The sequence below is a fragment of the Drosophila gunungcola genome, unplaced genomic scaffold (assembly GCF_025200985.1).
Source record: "Drosophila gunungcola strain Sukarami unplaced genomic scaffold, Dgunungcola_SK_2 000113F, whole genome shotgun sequence".
NCBI classification, from domain to species: domain Eukaryota; kingdom Metazoa; phylum Arthropoda; class Insecta; order Diptera; family Drosophilidae; genus Drosophila; species Drosophila gunungcola.
Window position 1 is genome coordinate 68,430 of NW_026453274.1, and position 21,054 is coordinate 89,483.

At 37.2% G+C, this 21,054-nt stretch overlaps 1 long non-coding RNA gene across 1 annotated transcript; it reads left to right on the forward strand.

Annotated features, from left to right (window-relative positions):
- Nucleotides 1-8,027: 8,027 nt before the first annotated feature.
- Nucleotides 8,028-10,180, forward strand: LOC128265322 (uncharacterized). Its single transcript, XR_008268853.1, has 3 exons — nt 8,028-8,160; nt 8,239-8,687; nt 9,836-10,180. It is a non-coding gene; the product is annotated as an uncharacterized LOC128265322 (long non-coding RNA).
- The last annotated feature ends 10,874 nt before the right edge of the window (nt 10,181-21,054 follow it).

Genomic DNA, 21,054 nt, shown 5'->3' on the forward strand with positions numbered 1-21,054 from the left:
CAATTGTTACATAATTTGAGGCAACTTTTTTTCCAAATCTAGCCATTTTTGCTTCGGGTATTCTGGCAACACCGCCTGTCACTGGATAATTTGTAACAGCCCGGTGGCTCAAATGATTTCAGCCAACTGTTCCTCATAGTACTGCGTGTTCTGGAGTACTCCCTTCATCAGAAATTCGGAGTAAAAATGTTCAAGGGGTTTAAGGTTGCTGGTGGTAAAAATAGTCGTTCAGTTGTTCCCAAAAAAAAACAATTATTTGTTTCTCGATTGACCCCCGAATCCAAATGTGATGATGTTATGGAGTTTATTAAAAAAAAAACACATCTCCACACGTTACAGTTGAACAACTTAAATAAAATAAAATGTCTAGCCTATCAATATGTAAGGGGACTTAATATGAAGTTACCTAGGCTGTTTGTTGACTCCTCTGCATTTAATGTCTTCACAGAAAATTGGCTGAAACCGGAGATTTCCAACTCCGAAGTTTTTCCAAACAACATTAACACTTATAGAAATGATCGGGTTTCTCGTAAAGGAAATCACTCCAAGTTCTTATTGCTGTTAGCTCCAGTCTAAAATCGGAGATAATTCAGCCTGATTACCCCAATGAAATAGAATTTGTTAGTGTAAAAGTCTCCTTACATGACTTTCTATTTTTGAACCCTGTCCTTATTTCCCCCTGGGTCTGGCATCTTAAATTATGAATATCATTTGGCTGCTATTAAATCTGTCCTATCTCTACTTTCTGACAGGGATCATTTGATTGATTTGGGAGATTTTAATCTCCAAGATATATCTTGGTCACCTCCTATCGACTCCCTTGTTTGCACGCCATTGTAGGATCATGACTTTGTTGATGGACTTTCGGACGTATCATTACAAAAAATTAGCTTTATCCGTAACTGTTTAAATAGGCAATTATATCTGGTATTTGTTTTTGATCCGTCTGAGGTCGTTGTATCTATATTTGACCCTCTGCTTGTCCCAGAGGACCTTTACCATCCCACAATGGAATTCACAATTTCCCTGCCCGGCTGTGATACCTGTTCCCATTTAGTTTCTCAAACTAAAACGGAATGCGTCCGCAAATGTGACTTTTACAAGCTAAACTACTTGATTTTCGAAGTAAAATGGACAAACTTATACAATTGCATGGATATGGAAAGTGCCACTGCAATATTCTATAGCGATTTAAACATGTTTTTTAATGATTGCGTTCCTGACAGACTTCCTACAAGACATAAAAGACCTCCGTGGTTTACACAAGACCTTCAAAGACTTAAAAACCTCAAAACAAACACATATAAAAGTACAAAAGGACGGCTTTGATTTTTCGAAATATGTGGTCGGAAAAAAATTCCGCCTTGCCTTCATCAGTACGGTTAAACTGAAATATTTTCCAAGTTCCTCCAAACTACCTATAGTGCGGTTTCTTGTCTAAATTCAGTTTACCCTTACAAGTTAAACAGGTCAAATTGTATTTTTCCTCGGTTATAACAAAAAGTCCTCTTCTAAGGGATTTGGAGACCATAACATACTCTCCATGGCCGGACTGGCTTCCTGGGTGCATGCATAAGTTTTGTGCCTCGACTATTTGTAAACCGATTCTTGAACTGTTTTAATTGTCTACCTCAACATAAGTTTTTCCAACTATCTGGAAAGATTTTTTTATTATTCCACCCCATAAAAACGGAGAAATACCTAAGGCATTTGAGCGCATTATTACTTCTCATTTGCAACATTTGTGTTCCTCACTAATATCACCTTATCGACGTTGTTTTGTTAAGCGGAGGTCAACTACCACTAACCTACTTGAATTGACATTTATTGTAATAATAAAATGCAGACTGATGTTATTATACATATTTTCTTTTATTTAAATTAGATCAGCTCGGCTTTTCGAATAACCTATTAACTTGGATTTCAAGTTATTTGAATGGAAGAACTCAGAGGGTTATTTTTATAAAAGCAGTTTCCAATATGATTAACGTTACATCTGGAGTGCCTCAGGGTAGTCATTTGGGCCCATTGGTTTCGGAGAATCCTGTGGCCAAAAACCGCCACTTGAGTGTCACTTAAGCAAATGCAGCTCAATCGACTCAAGAGGGGCACCATTACGTGCTACAGGTGTGGGAATCCCAGACACATCGCATCGGCTAACCCAGGACTTCTTTCATTACCAATCCAGAGAAAATCAGATGGAAAGCATGTTAGCTTGTGTATCATTTGGTGAGTCGTAACCATTTTGCTTCTATTCTGAAGCAGAGTGCTCCCTCGTAAAAAAATCGTTATCCCTATGCCTCTCATTAATGATCAAATTGCTAGATTAGGTGGGGTAAAGTATTTTAAGTGTCTCGATATGGCAAGCGGTTATCACCAGATTCCGATTCATCCAAACTCAGTTGAGCGTACTGCATTCGTCACACCAGAGGACCAGTTTGAGTTCTTAACAATGTCTTTCGGACTAAAAAATGCGGCACCTGTGTTTCTAAAAGCGGTAATTAAGGCGGTAGGTGAGCTGGCTTATTCATACATCATAGTTTATATGGACGATATTTTATTAACCTCTAGTACAGAAGAAAGCTTTCAAAGACTACGAATTGTTCTAAGCCTTTTATCTCAAGCTGGTTTTTCATTTAACATCGGAAAATGTTTTCAAACCAAGGAAGGCGAAGTTAGACTAAATCCACCAAAGGTACATTATCATTCTACCCCCTCCACAGTCAAAGTTACAAAAGTATGGAAGTTTATCAGGTTGGCGCCATATTTTCAGTTCGTTCCGCAATTTTCTAAGAAAATAAAGCCGTTTTACGCCTTAACCTGTAAAAATAAAGTATTTGAGTGGAAAGGCAAATTGCGGAATTGCGTAAAAACATTATCAAACAAAAACAAGAAAGGAAGCATACTTCGGCAAGCCGAAGTTCATATACCCTTGCAGCTATTGCAAAAATGAAATATACTTAAAAACATTCAAACTATGATTTACTTTCGTATATGTTTAAAAACATTAAAGCTATGATGTTTTGCAGCTCAATTATTCAATAGTTCCTATGGCAACTATATGATGTTAATTAAGTTAATTAAGTTCTCGATTTTTACTTTTGCTACTCCTTTTTGAATTCCTTTCGCAAATCGCCGCCTGGCCCTTTTTCCACGGCCAGAATATATTTAGTTTTAGTTCGAATTTGTACTCGCTCGCTGAAGGCACGTTCGCAGATGGCCTGCCTATTCCTTTCGTCTTACTTTTGCTGGTTAAAAGGCACAGACAATTCGGTCTGACTGCCCAACCAACAAATCTCAAACATAAACATTTAAGCTTTGTAAAAAAGGCCTTGGTGGCATTTAGAATAAACTTAATTAGAAATTTGTGCGGTTTTATTTTACAAAGGTTAGCGTTAGTGAAAAAGCTCACTGACCCAACGTGATTTAAAAACAATAAAAACTAATGTGCAACCAAACAAATAATTTAATTATTTTCGTTCGTTTGAATAATCGCGCAAATACATAACCTGCGAGTTCTATGTACATAAGCGCAAGCAGTAACACATAAACTCCTATAGAAACTCACTTCGCCCCCGCGCATTCCGTTAGTTTTTCGGTGGTCAAGAGTTTTGGTACTGCACAGTGGAATTTAATTATTTACAAGTGATAAAAACCGAAAATAATTAAAATAAATATAATAAAATGTCAACCTAAACACTTTAGCTGCTTCAGTTCAGGGAGTGAAGCATTTTATATTAAAGGCTGAATCAATGCTTTCTAAGGCTAAAGTCTCTGGATTTTAATGAAATCGGCATCAAATTCACGATGATACAAATCAAGCTAACCGTTTCAACAATAAGCGTCTAATTTTCCAATCTCATATAATGGCAATTTTGGGACTCCCTAAAGTGGACATGCGGTCCGCAATGAAGCTGGGAGATATGTCCGATAAAATAAATGCTAATCTACGTGCTATTCAGTCAATGGGTTTGGCTGAGCAAGTTTCAATTTGTGTTTTTGTTTAGATATCAAAACTCAGGCCAATTGGGAAGAATCTGCCACTATTAATGAAATTCCATCGATTGATTAATTTACTAAATTTTTGGAAAATGTAGAGCACACTGCAGCATCGTACTTGAATAATTCACAATCAAGAAGAAGCCGCAAGAAAAGCATTTTAATTGCCACTAACACTTTGGGAAATAGATGCGTTGTGTGTGACAAAAGTAGCCATTCAATTTATAGCTGTGGTTAATTCGCCAATCTGAGTACAAGAGCGTGTTCGAAAGGTAAAGGAATTAGCGCTTTGTCTTAATTGCCTGAAGAAGGGGCATCAAATGCGCAATTGTAAGACAATCTGCTGTCGAACTTACTGGTCCAAGCATCACAACCTTTTGCATCTTGTCACTCAGTCCTCGACCCCGGTTCTGCAAGCTCCCGCTGTAGAACAAAGTACGCCAATTGCAATTACTTCAAGCCTTTCTACCTCTTTGCGGGCTCAGAATATGAATTCATATTCGATCAGGTGCTTGGAAATTATGCCGTGCGCTGTTAGACTCGTGATCTCAAGTTCGCATTGTGACTTCCCGACTCGCTCACCAGTTGCAATTGCATAAAACGAAGTCTCCCGTATCAGGTACTGGTTTTGGTGATGCTCGATTAGTTTCTGAAGGAGTCTCCGTTTGCATTAAGTTAAAGTCGCGTACCTCTGATTACTTCGCAAGCCTGATTACTGACAATCAACCCATTTTGTCCGTTAAGCCCGATGGTTGAAAAATTCCCTCGAATATTCAATTAGCCGATCCTGAATTCTATAGATTTCAGCGAATAGATCCTCTTATTGGCGCAAGCAAGTTTTTTGAGCTATTATCTGTAGGGCAGATTAAGTTAACTGCTGGGCTATCCCTATTGCAGAAAACGAGGCTTGTTTACTGCTGAAGTTCATATGGATGAATAAGTTCGTCGCTCTTGGGAAGTTGAGAGCTGTGGTGAAGGCGTGGTAACAGCCACCAAAGAAGAACTGGAGAGTGAGGCTCATTTCAAAACCAACATTCGTCGCTTAGACTCTGGTGAATATTCCGTACGATTGCCTGCAAAGAACAGTCTAGAATTACTGGGTGAATCGAACAATCAAGCTTATCGTCGGTTTCTCAATTTGGAGAACAAGCTAGAGCGCAGGCCAGAAGTCAAGATCCAATATTCGGCATTCATTCGTAAATATTTGAATTTGAATCACATGACCGTGGTGCCCAGAGGCTCGTTGAGTCCATGCAAAAATGTTCTGCCTCACCACTGCGTTTTCAAGGTAGACAGCACCACGACATTTAAAAAAACGCCGCAAATTGTCACTCCTGAAAAAACAGGACTTGTGCCCGGTGGAATAATCAGGCCAAATTCCATCGCCTTGATCCCTTTAGTATCCGTTCGAAGGGAAAGTGAATTAAGGTACAGAGAAGGCCCCTTAGTAAACTCACACTCAGGAGAGATCGCTGCAGCGTGGGATAAAACGGAATCCGCCGAACCTGTCATCATGAGAGCACGCCGAGATATGTTGCTACTGTAAGAAGAGTTATAAGTAGTTAAGTAAACGAAAACAAACAAATTATTTAAAATTAAAAAATATTCACAGAACAAAAGTTTATTCAAATATAAAGTGTAGAAGACACATTTTAGTAAAAAAAAGACCAAAATATAGGGAAAATAAATCCCCAGAAAATAATTACAAAAATCCACCCCATAATTCTTAGAAAACAACTTCCGAATAACTAAAATTAAAAGTAAATTTAACTTTTCCCTGCTCATATATCCATTCCCAAATGACCGAACTAGATTTGGCAGACAGACTCGCGAATCTTGACAGACCCTCATCAGCCAATAACACACAAATAAATCAACGAATCATGACCCAGAGCGACATTGAGGAATAAATAAGACAGTCTTAGAGACAAATCTCAGTAGCCTAGTAAGGAAACACTTATCCAAAAAAGATTTTCCAAATATACAGATCAAACAATTAAAGAGAACTAACGCACATCTTAGTGAGTTTGATAAATTACCAGACATGTGTCAGACACTCAGACACTTTTCAGGAAACAAAAGCTAATAAACGTCATGAGAGAAAAGTGTCGAGAGGGTGTTAAACATCTATGATAAGAGAATTGGTTCACCAAAATATTATGGAATACTTTTAGTAATCCGTAACAAATTACTTTTCAAGCGGACGCAGTACTAGAATCATAAATACCCCCTTAGAATGGATAGCTATTTCAAAATGCCTAAAAGCGCATTTCGACGACAAGCGCGAGTTAAAGACCTTATAATATCAACTCGATGCTCTTAACCAAGGTAACAATACTATAGATGAATATATCAGGCAGTTTATCAACAACTATCACTAATTCTAAACCAAATTGGCAGCTTAGATGCCTCACACGAAACTATACAATCTTTGACAGCCATGTACAGGGAAAAAGCCTTAGACACTTTTGTCAGAGGCCTTAATGGAAACCTGCCACAATTGCTGGCCATTAAAGAACCACATGACTTAGGACACCCTCTACATCGATGCTGTTTGCTAGAGAACCAAATACTAGAAATAACCAGATACCAAAAACTCCGTATTTAGGGAGGGCACCCATGCTAACACCCAAACCCCAATAACCATATCAGATGGTAGCTGTCAAACAAAATTTGCCATCCGCATCTCTACTATCTGGAAAAACACCTACAAAAAACTTCTCAGCACCGCTTATGTCCCAAATAATAACAAGATGCCAAGACAGTTCCATATTCAACCAGAGACAGAAAGTACCGCGCAGCCAAATTTAGATGAAGTTACATCAAGTCCAGAACAAGAGTATTATCAGCTAGTAGAAGAAAGTAAAGTAAACGAACTTCAGGGAGAATATGTATGGCAAAGTGATAGCGAACAATAAGAATAAATAGATATGTCAGAACATTATTTTTTAGAATAAATCGTTTCTCAGTACCTTACTTTAAAGTAACAACGGGGAACGGCAAAAATTATAAAGTTTTTAATCGCCACGGGCTCAAATCAAAATTATATTCAAAACCAATTAGTACCAAAGCCAAAGCCAAACGAGAACACTTTTTCAGTTAGTTCATTCGGAGGTACACTAAGATAACACAACACGCAATACATAAGCTCGCTATTATTTCGAATATACCCATGCAATTTTTTTTACTAAACACACTGAAAACCTTCCACGGTATTTTGGGCAATCACACAATGAAAAGCCTAGGAGCAATAATAGATGTAAAAAATAATATATTATTTCTCGGAAATAAACGCAAAATTGAAATTCATCAGTTAGCGACACAAACATTAAATACAATTGGACCGCAAGTCAGCCATGACCGAGCCACAGAAATTAATAATAAAACTCCTCGTACAAAGTCACAAAACCCTCTTTGCAGATCCCGATACAAAGTTAGCATACTAGAGTAGTGGGTGAGATCAGAACTTCATCAGATTCCCCAGTTTATTGAAAACATTACCCATACCCAATATCACTCAAACAGGAAGTAGAAAAACAAATAACAGAGATGCTTAGAGATGGTATTATAAGACCTACAAGATCACCATATAATGCACCAGTCTGGGTAGTTCCGTAAAAGTCCGGTCAGTCCGACCGGCTTGGGGACAACAAGTATTTTACGGTATTAGATCTTAAGAGTGGTTTTTACCAAATACCACTGAAAGATACGGACATAGAAAAAACAGCACACGCGGTAAATGGCGGATAATATGAACTTACGAGACTCCCATTTCCATCCATTTTTCAAAAGGCATTGGGTGACATATTGAGGGAATACTTAGGGAAAATTTGCTATGTGTATGTTGATGACATTATAGTGATAAGCAAAAACAAAGTGGTGCACGGCCAAAATTTGAAATGAGTATTTTCAACGCTACAAAACCCACATATAAGGGGCCAAATAGAAAAATACCATTTTTTCAAAAACTAAGTAGCTTTCTTGGGGTACACAATATCAGAAAATAGAGTAAAAACAAACATAGATTAAATAAAATCGATTATCAAAATCCCAGTTTCAAAAACATTAAAAGATCTTCGTTCCTTTTTGGGCATGACAGGTTATTATAGGCGGTTCATACAAGAAAGGAGAAGGAGAAGAAGGCCGTATATCTAAGACCAAGTAAAGCAGAACTGCTATCAACTTGAGCAAAGACGCGATTTCAGCATTAGAGAAATTAAAAAATACTCTCGGTTTCAGGGAGGTTACCCTTGCCTATCCAGATTTCGGATAAGAATTCCAATTGACTACTGACGCTTCAAGTTACGCAATAGGCGTTGTATTGGAACAAAATAATAGGCCAATAACGTTTAATAACTGAAGAGAACTACGCAACTAACGAAAGAAAAATGCTCGCTATCGTTTGGGCGCTCCAAAGTTTAAGACATTATATTTACGGGTATTCAAAAGTGATATTATACACGGATCACCAACCCTTGAGTTTTTCGAATAGCGTAAAAAACCATAACGCTAAGCTTAAATGCTGGAGAGACCTCATTGGCGAGTATAACCACGAGATCATGTACAAGCCCGGATTAGCTAATGTGGTAGCGGACGCGTTGTCCCGGGCCCCCGCAGAAATTAATTCAATCAGCTCCTCAGCATCAGCCCTTAGCGACGAAAGCGCGTCACACAACCTCATATTTTCGGTAAAAGCTCCAATTAACCAATTATTTTTACTGAAAGCCGACACAGACTCATATAGTTTCGAAATCCCATTCCCAACATACCACAGACACATAATCAAACAAAAATCTTACACAGAAGAACAACTTATAGCACTTTTAACTAGTAGACTTGACCCTAAGCTTATAAACGGAATCATTATATTGAGGTAATGGAAAAAATTCAAAACATTTACCCTACCTATTTTAAATCATACAAGGTAAGGTTTACGCAAAACGTATCTTCAGAGTCAAAATACCCTTGAACAGAGCCCATAGAGATGCAAAAGAGAACAAATTACAAATTTTGAAGTATTATTTTTTTCCACAAGTTACAAAAAAAGTCCAAGCAATAGTTTAAGCCTGTCAAACATGTAAAGAATCAAAATACGATAGACACCTCCAAAAGGAAAATCCAACCCTATTCCTAATTACCCAGGAGAAATAGTTCACATAGATATTTATATTACCGAAAAACATAGAGTCTTAAGGGGAATTGACAAGTTTTCAAAATATGTTCAAGTACAAATTTTAGAGTCAAAAGCATCTGCAGATATTAAAAATACGTTGAGGGAAATGTTAATTGCTTTCGGTATGCCGAAATGGACAATAATGGACAACGAACGATCATTTGGCTCAGCAACAATAAAGTTTATGTTAGAAGATGAACTCAAAATATCAGTACACACCACTGCTCCGTACGCATCGACAAGTAACGGACAAATAGAAAGGTGTCTCAAAAAAGACAATGGGAGCCAATCATTTGAGGATTTCATCTTTAAAGCAGTTCAGGAATATAATAAATCGATACATTCTGTAACAAGAGAAAGACACATAGACATATTTTTCAGAAGCACAATATCTAGTTCAACATCAGACATTGAAAAAAAACGAGAAGAAATAAAAAAGAAAAGAAAACAAACAGCCGACCTCGAATACCACAATCAAGAAAAAACATTACCAAAACTTTATAAGCCAGGCGAAACTGTACACGTGAAAATAGATAGAAGGTTAGGAACTAAACTTAAACCTAGATACAAAGCCGAAAAAGTAGCGGAAAACAAAACGACCACTATTAAAACACAAAACGGAAAAATCATACATAAAAATAACATAAGAACATAATTATTCAGGTTATTTTTACCAACATGCTTGGGGATAACTACAGTGCACGACTATTCCAATTCACAAATCATCTCATTCGAAACCAGACTAGCGGCTTAATAAGACGGAACATCTAAAATCATCCACATCTTTAACCTACAAAGCTATGAAGAAACTCTGGCGAAGTTAGAAGAATCATTTCATTCACTCACCTCATCTCATCCATTACACCCATATCTTTCTTATGAACTAAAACAGATCCGAACTGATTTACGCATACCCCAAACTCAAAAAGATAAAAAAAGGCAATAGAAGCAATATGTACTGCATGGAAATGGCTGCCGGGATCACCACGACCATCAGATCCTAGAAGATAAGATACATGAGCAGCTAGAAAACAACAATAGACAAGTAGTAATTAACAGATTAATTAACCAAAAAATAAACCAACTTATTAACGCTACTAATGCAATGTTGAAAATTACCCAGAGCTCGGAAGAAATCGTAAATCAGAAAGCAAATATTTTAAAGTATAAAATTCAATTAATAAAAAAAGAAATAACCAACAATCTAACATAATAAATTCATTTGTACTTACGAACACAGAAACCAAAGTAGTGGAGGAAATTTTTTAAAAAGGAAAATAACTTATTTTTTAACATAGAAGAATTATTGGAATTTGCTCGAGTCAAATTAGCAAGAAATGGCAACGACCTTATTTACATTATTAGCCCCCCAACCATTAAATCAGATAATTGTAGAACTATAAAAATTAAAGCAATAAAAAAGCCCAAATAATCAATGATATAAAATATGAAAATTTTTTAGAATGTAACAGACAATTATTTGCATAATGAAAAACTTCTACAACTTCAATACAATACCGTAATTCGACTGTAACTATTGACGAAACCACCTACTAGTCAAGGGAAATCAACGAAGTCGTACCAGAACCACCGTTATTGCAACTATTGGGAGAAAAGATTAAGTTAGAGGAAGTTCTCTCGCTACAAATGGTCAAGGAAGTCAAAATTAACAACACAAAAGAGCTGGAAAAATTAAGAAGCAAGGCAACCGTAGAATCTTCCGTTAGCTACGGATCCGCCATTATCCTAATACTACTTATAATAGGATCGATCACGGAACTACCACGAAGACTTAGGTCAACGGAAAGTGCACCAGCTTCCGTGCCAGAAACTCAAGATAATTGAAATGCACCGGCCAATTACAATTAAGTTTGGCCAACGGCGACGGCGACCAAGAGCAGCAACCAATGATATCAAAGAACGACAGCAGAAACAGCAACAGCGGTAGAGACGGTGGCAGCGATGGAGCGTCGCGTAGCTATAATCAATAATTGTTTAACTTAAGTAAATTAGTTCTTAATCCAACTCAATTAATGTTAAGTTTGATCTTTTTATATCAACATCTTAATCAATCTTTTCATTTATATATATACAAATATAATATTATAATGGAATAGGAATAAAATGCTCAATAAAAATTTATATGACTTTAACTTTAAACTTTTAAAGTTCAGTTATGTAATGTTTCTTTTCTTTGTATTCTACTTTTACTTTATATGATATTTCATGATTTAGTTGAGTGCCTTAAGTTGGCATAAACCATTTTTACTCTCACTATGAATTTGTATACTTATGCACGTGTAGATTTTGTTTCGCTGGTTGTGTTGTTGGTTTTTATACCCTTGCAGAGGGTATTATAATTTCAGTCAGAAGTTTGCAACGCAGTGAAGGAGACATTTCCGACCCTATAAAGTATATATATTCTTGATCAGCATCACTAGTAGAGTCGATCTAGCCATGTCCGTCTGTCCGTCCGTCTGTCCGTCCGTCTGTCCGTCTGTCCGTCCGTTTATATGCAAACTAGTCTCTCAGTTTTAAAACTATCTGCATGAAACTTTCCCAAAAGTTGTCATTCTATTGCAGGTAGTAAATAAGTCGGAACGAGCCGGATCGGACGACTAAAACATATAGCTCCCAAGGGAACAATCGGAAAAATAAATAAAAAAATTATAACTTTGCTGTTTTTTTAATTTTTTTAGTTCTTCGACATATAGTAATGGTTAAATATTTCAGAATTACTGTTTAAATTTCATCAAAATCGGACGACTATTACATAAAGCTCCCGTGAGAACAATATAAATAAAAAATAAATTTTTTTTAATTTAACTTTTTTATTTTGTAATTGTTTTTAGAAATTCTTTTTGATTATTTAATTATTTGACAGTTCAGAATTACGCTTTTAATATTTTTAAAATCGGAAAACGGTATCGTATAGCTGCCATAGGAACTCAAATAATTGAGCTGCAAGTCATCATAGCTTCAATGCTTTTAAACATACACGCAAGTAAATCATAGTTTTAATGTCTTCAAGAATATTTAATTTTTGCAATAGCTGTTTGCTTCCTTTCTTGATTTGTATTGTATGTTTCTTTAGCTGTGTTGAATTTACTTAGGTTTTCATTTAGGATGCTAAAAAAAAATTAGGTGTGATCTTAATTATTCGTTGATTTTCTCCTTAATTTGTTATGTGGCCTTTTCTATAATTTCGTAACAATGCCAATTTGTCTTCTCTCTTTAAAGGATATACGGATTCTTCTAACAAGTTCAGTTTTGAAGTAAAGAATACTCAGATCCATGCTTTAGCTCCATATGCTTTGGTGAATTGAATTTCGCAAGGCACAGCTGATAGCTGATTCATTCTTATCCCAGTCTCTCTGACCATCCTTGAGATATGCTCTTATTGCAGATATGATTGACCTCTTGTCACGCTCTGACTCATTTTCTGAGGTGAAAATATAAACATATGCTTAGCTTGAAATGAGTTTAGAAAGGCTTCGAATTCCTTGCTCTTAAATTACACAAAACTGGCACTGATATGATCTCAGGAGCTCCACAAGTGAAGAAAATTTTGTTTTGCAAGAAAGCTAAAATTGGAGAGTTATTACATTTTCTAAGCAGACATATACAATGGGATTTCGAAAAATGAACCAATATAAATATCAAACCCATAAATCCGTTCTTGCTTCTTGGATATGGCTCCAAAAAATCAATATAAAAGCGTTGAAATGGTCTTGTGGATTCTGCTTGTTTTCCCATCGGAGGTCGTAACACAAACTTCGTAAATAAATTTCGTAATTTTAAAAATGTTACAATTGCGGACGTAGTCTTTAATCTGCTGCACCACAATTGGCTAATAGCATTGTCTTCCCACTAGGGCCAGAGTTTTACTCACCCTCCGTGCGCTGCGGCTTCACAATCGTAAGCTCTATAAACAGTTTCTTTTGTTAGACTGGATGGTATCCATAACTTCCAGCCTGTATCTTTTTTTGCATCCGTTTCATCAGTCTGTTCCGTCCGCATATATACCCTCTGCATTTAAATCAGGGTAATCAGCTTCGACAGCCAAAACTCGACTTTGAAGAGTCATGTATTGAAACTCTCTGATTGCAAATCAATCATTGGTCCCACTGTTTCAACGCTTTCTACCTCATTCTCATGCAGTCTAAACAGAGCGTCCGGAACCACATAAAATTTATCTTTTCGATGACTAATAGTAAACCGATATCCTTGTAACTTTTAAGTTAGTCTGACGAGATAACCAAACCAAGCTTGCATGATCCGTGATCACTTTGAAATCCAGGTAACATCTAAACCCATTAGGGGTTTATGCAATAAAAAATCATTCGCCCAAAACGTTTTTAGAATAAATACTGAAAAATACCGATGTTTAACGATTTTTCGTTAGTGCCACCACTACAACAGCTGGCTTTTTTGTGCAGGGCTGGTGCAATTTTTGATTTCTTTCGAAATTAAAATCTATTTTGCATTAAAATGACTGAAAACAAGAGCAAACGCATCAAATCCTGGTCGCAGTACCACAATACATAACTGCTGGATCTCTGACAGGAAATAACACCCACATATACGGGGATCCTTGGCTTTTTAGAAACTGTAGTGCTCTCCTTTGCAAACCCGTCAAAAAACAACATCAGCTTCCCTTTCTTGTCGCCCAATTTGGCAAATGCCTGGATAGCATTATGGATGACCTGCTGAGCACTTAAGATATCCGTAAACTTGCACATATTCATGATTTTTAATTAATTTCCTTTTGATTTGCGACAGTTCAAAAGTAAACAAACACAGATCAGCTAAATGCTAATCCGCCAATGGAATCAGGCACATTTGAAAAGTCCACTAATGCGGCAATGGAATCCGGCTATTATACAGTAGTTTCTTTGTGAAGTGTCGAACTTTTTGCTCATATAAGCAATCGGCTTTTCTTCTTGGAGATCATTTCTTTGAGTAAGGACAGCTCAATGCCGTAGTCCCTCGCATCCTAATGGAGATAAAATTTCCGAGATAAGTCGGGGTTCTGTAATGCAGCTTCCTCTTCATCGATCCACTGAAACTTGCAATTAGTCGAAATTAACTGCATTTCGGGATCATTCTGTTGTTCAGGCCAACCAGTTGATACAAAGCTATAGACTCTTTGTAAAATACTATCGCTCATTAAATTTTCGATGATTATATCGGCATCAATTGGACAAGATATATCGACGATGTTGAAGCATGCCTATTCCCTGTCAAAACTGGCATCTAAGCTTATAGGAAGACGTGAGAATGCGTCTGCGTTTCCATGGGCTGTGGTCGAGCGATATTTAATTTAAAAATTGTAGGCCATCAAAATTAAAGCCCATCGCTGTAGTGTGTTTGAAGTCATTGTTGACAAATGCTTGCTCGGATTAAATATCGTGATCAGGGGCTTGCGATCAGTTATAAGAATGCATTTTCTGTCAATAAATACTGATGAAATTTCTTTAACCAAAACATGATTGAAGAGCTTCCTCCTCAATTTTGCTGTATCGGACATGGTACACATCTAAAGTTTTCAATGCGAAAGCTATTGGTTGGACGATGCATCTGTGGCCAAAACGAGCGGAAGATCCTCGTTGAAGTGAGCCAGCTCAGTAGCGTTAAGGATGTGACTTTTGAAGGCTGAGAAAGCCTGCTGTTTCCCTGGGCCAATCTTAAATGGTGCGTTCTTTCTACGTAATTGATTTAAACGTGATGCTAACTTGTAATGATTCTCGTGGCCGTATGAGTTCCCTTTAACTAGATTTAATTTGATATCGGTTAGCACCGGTACGTTTTCGGCTAGAACTTCGTCGGAATGGCGGAAGTATTTTATAAAATCTAACTATCGAAGTTACAAAATTAATTTGTGCTAACCTAGCAAGGTGTTTATTTTAAGTAGTGTTTATGCGTATTGGTTTTATTTTTAAATAAAAATTATATTTATATTTGAACTTGTTACCTTTTAAGTCCTCGTGTGCATGCAGGCCTGTTTTCTATGAGTGGAGTTAGTGAGTTGAGTGAGTTTTCTATTTGCCCTTTGGATTGTTGATTGATACTACTTGTTTAGTCTAGAATCTTGGGGATTCATTCGCATGGTAATTTTCCATTGAGGGTCCGAGAGCGCGGGAACGAACTGATAATGTAAATTGATTCGTTCTGGATGTTTAGTCTAGGGTTTGGGTACATTTGCAATTATATATTGGCTGATTGGGGTACTAAGGGTGTATGTGTGTGTGGGCGTGTGGACATGTGCATAGAGTCATGTGGGATTATGGATATGTCACTATATATATGAATAGTTTCCAAGCTAATTTCCAGGTTTTAATTTTCCAAATAATGTTTTCCAAATTAGAATTAAGTATTTTTGTGATGCGGTAATTTTCTTGATTTTCCTTTTCCCGTCTTTGATTTTAGTTGATCAGGTTTAAACAGATTTGGAAGATAATTAATTTTCCATAGGTGCGCGAGATGTTTATGGACTTATAATTATGTTTGCAAAACCTGAAACAATAAGTTCTATAAGCCAGCAGTGATCTGAGATAAAGATTACCTTCGCAAATTCTTTTGCCAAAAATAATGTTATCGTAGTCACTTGATCGTTTTTTATACCCTTGCATAGGGTATTACGATTTCGGTCAAAAGTTTGCAACGCAGTGAAGGAGACATTTCCTACCCTTTAAAGTATATATATATTCCTGATCAGCATCACTGGAGAGTCATTCTAGCCATGTCCGTCTGTTCGTCCGTTTCTACGCAAACTAGTCTCTCAGTATTAAAACTATCTGCATGAAACTTTCCCAAAAGTTGTCGTTCCTTTGCAGGTAGTATATAGGTCCGGACGAGCCGGATCGCATAGCATATAGCTCCCATAGGAACAATCGGAAAAAAAAATTAAAAAATTTTATAACTTTGCTGTAATGATTACAAATTTCAGAATTACTGTTTAAATTTCATCAAAATCGTTCGACTATATCGTATAGCTCCCATGGAAACAATAAAAATATATAAGCAATTTTTTTTGTAAATAGTACTTTTCTATTTCGTAACTCTTTTTAAAATTTCTTTTTGATAATTTGACTGTTCAGAATTGCGCTTTTAATTTTATTGATATCGGAAAACGATATCATATAGCTGCCATAGGAACTATCGAATAATTAAGCTGCAAATCATCATAGCTTCAATGTTTTTAAACGTATACGCAAGTAAATCATTTTAATGCTTTCAAGAATAATTAGATTTTGCAATAGCTGCAAGGGTATATAAACTTCGGCTTGCCGAAGCTTGTTTTTTTTTTTTGATTAATTTTGTTTTTATTTTTATTACGTGAGTGGCTCTTTATAAAATTTGCCTTTTATTTTTGGCATCTGCAAAAAAACAGACACGTGTTTTCAAAATATAAATTTAATATTCACCAAGAACGATGTGAATTATTTGAGAGACTCTGATCAACTTAAACTTCTGTGCTTAAAAGTTATTCAATGCACAACGTGGGCGTTGAATAAGCTTTCTCCAAAACAATGTTGCTGACTGATATACGAAGATAAACCAATCAATATGCTGACAGGCATGGCTTTGGTTTAGAGACAAGAAAAAACAGAAGTTACTCCCAAAACTATATGACTATACATACATACATACAAGATCTGACCATCACAAACTGAGAGTAATTTGGGATGAAATTGCAGTAGTAGTTCTCTTTCCCATGAAAGCATCTAGCTGTTGTAGATAAGAAGGAGGCTTTAGTTTCGAAACGGCTTCTAGTCCTGACGAATTTGGAAGGATGTCCTTGACACTGACTCTTCTACCAAGATACTCGATTTCGTCCCTTAGAAAGAATCATTTATCTTTCTTACACTTCTTGTCAATCACCTGTAAAATGCATAAAATTTGTTTTACTCTATCAATACGTTGATCTACTGTTTGAGCCGATATAATTTTGTCGTCGAGATAATTTCCACAACCTTCTATTACTGGAATATAGCTGAGCGCTTACTGTTCCGTAAGGAAAACGTTGCAACTGAAAAAGACCCAACGGCGTGCTGACGACCATAATTTCTTTGGAATTTGCCTGCTTTTGTAAAAGTTTGGTTTCAGATTTTAAATGTTCGCTTTAAAAAATATAGCTAAAGAGCTGTTTGAAATAGTTGCACTTTTGTGAAGCTCCGCTTTAAACACAGAAAAGCACCTTAAACTAGGCTTACAAAACTAAAAACTGCTTACTGTAGCAACATAAACAGGAGTAAAGCACATAAAACTTCTTTTTTCCCGGATTAAAATGGTTTTCAACTATAAAAATCGCTTCTTAAAAATCCACAATATTGGAAACAAGGAAACAGTGCATAGCATAACACAAGAGCACATAGACAAAACACGCAACACAACAAAACACTCGTCATCAACACAAATTTGTCTTCAACAGCAAAGCAACTCAGGAAGGAAACTCACTCCGATCTGAAGAGAGCCCGTGACTCCGATGTTCAATGGCTTCACACGATCGACCTCAGATTTTCCAAGCTAATGGAAAGGCTTGAGGGGGAGATCCGTGATGGTGAGGCAGTCTGGAGGTGAAATTTAAGTTGATAACAGCTGACTGCAAAAAACTTTCTCTGCTGGTCCCTCAATTGGAGAGCGAGGTGAGATGATGGGGACGTTGACGCAGCGGGTCCAGAAGCTGGAGGCGCACTGTGCCGCCTAAAGTACGAACGATTTTTCGAATGCGACCGCGAAAATCGACCCGTTCAGTAGTGGATGCAATTATTAAAATGGATCACGTGCGAGATAAAGCATTTGATTAGGTTTTAAATATAGAAATACACTTTCATTGAAATTGAATTAGATCTCTCGTCTTCTCGTCTTTGGTTATCGCCTTAGAACCACTCTCGTCAAAGGCTCGAACTCAACTCCCAGTCTTCGCGTCGTCTGCATAAAGCCAACATCGCTTTTTGCTCATCCTCGTCCTTGTTTATTTGTAGTCTCCTCGTCTTTCGTCTTTACTTTTAGATTTCCCATCTTTCGTATTTCTTGTTCAGCTTAATGGTTGTTGTCTAGGGTAAACGTGTATCCATATATGTCGGAGAGTATGTAGTGCAGCATCTGGACAGGTATGACCATGTGTTGTGCTGGGTATACTAGATATACTAGATACTAGTTTTGGTAGAATGGGGACTCAGTTTGCGAGCTGAGGCCGAGTGTGGCTTCGTATGCGTTGCTAGGTCTGGTCTCTCTTTTTTTATGCTTCTGGTTTGTAGCGTGGCGTGAGATAGACACGTGTTTGATCCTTAAGAAAGAATTATGAGCAACAAAGGCATCGAAGACTCGCTGCATTTGCCAGAATTAAGCTCAGGCAACAACTAAACAATCAAGTAACCAGCAATGACGACTTACAAGGGGATGACTTTAATTCTCCGACATCAGAAGTGGGATTCGGCCCTAACCAAACTTTGTCAAGGGATGTCTTCGCGTTGTTGGAGCAACAAAACCGGAATTTTCTGGAAGTGATTAAGAATCTACAGATGCCGGCGAGCACAGTACAACAGACTGGCGAGATTTGCTTGCCGAAATATAATCCGGACATTGCTGGGGTGGATGCCACGCAGTGGTGCGCTACGGTCGACATAATTTTACGAACGAAACCGCTAAGTGACAGCGCTCTTATATTAGCGCTGAGTAAGGCCTTGGAAGGCACAGCGGCCCAGTGGTTATCACAAATATGCTATCCAGGAATAACTTGGCAACAGTTCCGGCAATTGTTTGAGCAGCGGTTCGAGACTTCAGAGACGCCAGCCGCTGTTATTTTTAATCTTCTAAATAGTCGCCCAAGGAACGGTGAGAGCTTGCCTTTTTTTGCTAGTCGCAGCGTGACGTCACTGTGCACAAAATTGCGTAATTTAAATTGTGAACAAATTTCCATCGCTTTGATTCTTGGACATATGGCTAATTTCGACCGGCGTTTACAACGAATTATACACACAACGCATGTCAGCAATCGACGTGAGCTGCAAGCGGAGCTGCAAGAATGGGGACTCAGTTTGCGAGCTGAGGCCGAGTGTGGCTTCGTATGCGTTGCTAGGTCTGGTCTCTCTTTTTTTATGCTTCTGGTTTGTAGCGTGGCGTGAGATAGACACGTGTTTGATCCTTAAGAAAGAATTATGAGCAACAAAGGCATCGAAGACTCGCTGCATTTGCCAGAATTAAGCTCAGGCAATCAACAACCAAACAATCAAGTAACCAGCATTGACGACTTACAAGGGGATGACTTTAATTCTCCGACATATATATAGACGAACAGCTGACCAATCCAAAATACGAGATCTTTAAGAGGACGATGCATCTCAAGAGGCAAAAGCGCCTAACAACTGTTTTCTCTTAAGGTGGGGATATCTACGTAAAGGAGAAAGGAGGAGGGGAGGCGAACTAGCTCAAATGGAGATTTGCACCCCCGATGAATTAGCTGCTCTGGAAGCTGCTAGTTCTGGGGCTTTAATAGATAATAATTAGAGGCGTTTATATTTATATTTAATTTTTCTGAAATTATCAGTAGTTTATTATATTTATTTAGGATTAGAATCTGTCGCATTAATTTTACTTTGTTTCTTGGTATGGTGTGTCTTTATGTCATAAATATTTGTAGACTGCGAGCGCAGCTTATATTTCAATTAAATAATTTTAAATGGGTGACAGCAAAAGCATAAACATAAATCCAAATCGATCAAATAGCCATGCGATGTTAAGGGTTCTCGAAACGAAGAGAGCTTGTCTTTTTGTGTGTCATATAAATGCCCAAAGCCTGACACGAAAAATTGAAGAATTTAGATACCTCTTTATCAGTTCGAACGTCGATGTTTTATGTGTGTCTGAAACTTGATTTGCTCCAAACTATGTGATGTTTCAGTTGAAAGTTCTAATTTTCATCGCTCTGATCGTGATAGTCATGAGAGTGGGTTTGCAATATATGTGAGTAAAAAGATAAGTTAAAAAGTTAAACACTCAACCAGTAGTGCAATAGAATACTTATTTATAGAAATTAGATGCCAAAGCTATGCTGATAAGCTGCTTATTGGGTGTATATACCGACCTAACTGCCGGATTGAATAATTTTTAAATATCCTTCCTGACGTGTCATTAAATTATTCAGACGTCAATATAACAGACAATTTTAATAGCGATATTTTAAGGGAATCCCACCTTGCAGAGGACATGAAATCGTTGGGGATAAGTGTCCCTAACGCATTTTACCAAAACCCGCAAATCGCTTTTAGATTTATTTTTTGTGTTTGATACAGAAAAGTAGCTACATATGACCAACTTGTTGTCCCATCCTTTTTAAAACATGACCTCATATTCGCACTTGACTTACAATACCTGACCATCCAATAGTTTTTAGGGACTTTAGAAATATCAACTATGATCGTTTGGACTCCACTTTTAACTTGTGCACTTCCGAAGTAGAGGAACAAGTTAACCTTTTACAAAACAACATTTCTTATTTATATAATTGTCTCGTGCTTGTCCGTAGCAAAGTTATTCGTTTTTCTGAAAAACCATGGTTTCAAAGAAGCATCAAAGACGCAATATTACAGCGTGACGGGGCGAACAATAACTGGAGAAGGTACAGGACACCTCAAGCTTACGCGGTGTTCAAGTCATTGAGAAAAAAAGTGACCCAACTTACTGAACCGCCAAGACAAATTTCTATTCCCAAAAATTCAACAACGCATCTTCCACTGCTCAGACATGGAAATAATTAAAAACCAGGGAATATGCAGAGTTAACCAAGACTTGAGCAAACTTAAATGTAAATGAACTTAATAAAAAGTTCCCTTCTCCATTTTACCTTACCTATTTGAAAATCTCATGGCTGATCAAAT